The sequence below is a fragment of the Mus musculus genome, chromosome 3, assembly GCF_000001635.26.
Source record: "Mus musculus strain C57BL/6J chromosome 3, GRCm38.p6 C57BL/6J".
Lineage (NCBI taxonomy): Eukaryota > Metazoa > Chordata > Mammalia > Rodentia > Muridae > Mus > Mus musculus.
In genome coordinates, this window is record NC_000069.6 from 93,706,517 (window position 1) to 93,708,520 (window position 2,004).

The following is a 2,004-nucleotide window of genomic DNA, read 5'->3' on the forward strand; positions in this document are numbered from 1 at the left end:
TCAAATCTAGGGACTTGTGCAATTTGGTCCTCTGTAGTGCAGGGGTGAGTGACTCAGTTGCCCACAGCTATGATGGGTGCTTATGAGTGTTTCCTTTGCCTAGAATTATGCTCCTTTCATGTTAGTATTTTTGGTGTGAACTGTAGTAAATACATTAATTACACATTGGTACTTTCTTACTCACAAGTTGTTGCTGTGTGTTTTGGAAATATCCAACTCTTCAAAGTTACTCTTGCCCTTAACCAAAATGGCCCTGAAGGTTGTCTGGAGCTTAGAAGACAAAGATGGCCACGGCGGGGGTTGGGGGGGGGGTAGGAGGGTGGGGTCATCAAGTTAATAATAAGCTTTCCCTTGTCTCTGCCAGTGACAAATATGGCTTCCACAGCGTCAAGCACATGGCATCCCCAGACTACTGCATAGGAAAAGGCAAAGGAGGGCCCTTGAAAAGGGTGCACGTTCAGGTGGCCTTGCACCTGGTAGGTTTCAGTCAGTGTCACTATGGCAGCCAATGCTGGCAAGGTTCAAAAGTTTCCTGCCTCTTGCCTCACTGGTTGTAATTGGAGGAGGCTGCCATGGTCCCAGCCCTGGCCTCCAGGCTTCTTCTTCCACCACTGAGCCAGCCTCCCTTTCCCACACTGTACTACTCCCTGAGATGGTAATCCATGAGATACTACCCTGGGGAGGATGCTCCTGAGGGGAGGTGGTCCACATGCTGAGCAGCAGAGCCCAGAGCTCCAAGGAACCAACTTCCAGCCAGCCTAAGCACACATGCCTCCCTCTTGTAGCTCCTTGCTCTCTCTGCACCTTTCTGCAGAGCCAGGTCCCCACACTGGTCCCAGGGATACCCGCCAGGTTCCCTGGACTGGCGACCCAGAGACTGCCCTTGCCCAGGCAGCCCTCCCATGCCCACAGCTCGGATCACAGCCTGGGCTCATGTGGGCCGTGGACCCCTGACACTCCTGGGCAGCCTTGGCACACCTGGGCAATGGAGCTAGGGCTGCTGACCTTCTAGCCCTCCTCCTCTATCCCTGCATCTCTTCTCACCCCTGAGGCCCAGTGGTGGCTGCCCACAGTCCTCTGTTTCTCTTCCTTGGGCCCTCAAGTACCTTCCTGGCTTCTCAGAGTCAACCCTCTTCATGCTTCAGTGCTGCACCTTTTCTGCTGTGGAAGGGGAGAAGCAGAGAACAGGCCGGGTTGTCAAGCAAAACACAAGACTGATATGTGACTTAACTGCTGGGAAGCCTCCAGTCCCCAAACTCTCTTCCAGGAGTTTATTAGTTTGAAGTTGCACAATATTTGAGCCTTTTCATCCTAGGGAAGATGGACTGAAAGCTGCTAGGTGAAGACATTTTTTTGGTCAAGGAGCCTCTGTATTTTAAAAAAGTTAATGGGACTTGTGCTGGCTTCTTTCTGCCCAATTGAAGAGTTCTTGATATCTATGCTTAGATAAAGTGAAGTTTGATTTAAAAATGTGTGGGAATGGGGGTGTCGTCTTGTGAAGTGCATTCAAACCCGGAGGAGCTCCTCATTGTCCCTGGTCCAGAACCCCCCCGACTCGGTCAGCCTCAGCCATCTTCACGTGTTGCCTAAAGTGGCACCCATTTCAGGAGCATCATGTCTACGTGGATGAGCCCATCAAGATCTGCCACTTTATGGCACACTGTCCACCAGCACAGAATAATGCCACCTTTGATTGCAGAGTGCTGTCAAGGAACCATGCTCTCCTCTGGCTTGATCAGAAGATGAGCAAGACAGGGTCCAGCTGTCCTGGAACTCATTCTCTAGATCAGGCTGGCCTCAAACTCAGAGATTTACCTTCCTCTGCCTCCCGAGTGCTGGAATTAAAGGTCATCATGCTTGGCCTTGCTTTTAATTTTTAATCTAATTTAGCTTTTTTATCTTGGCACTGTACTTTTCTAGTTACTTATATTAAAGAAAAATAAAAGGATCTTTTTAGTTTTTCAAGATTCGTAAGTATGGAGAATATTTTAAAGAACCCTTATT

The 2,004-nt window shown here is 49.5% G+C and overlaps 1 pseudogene; it reads left to right on the plus strand.

The window, feature by feature from the left end:
- Positions 771-1,751, plus strand: Gm18433 (predicted gene, 18433; annotated as a pseudogene).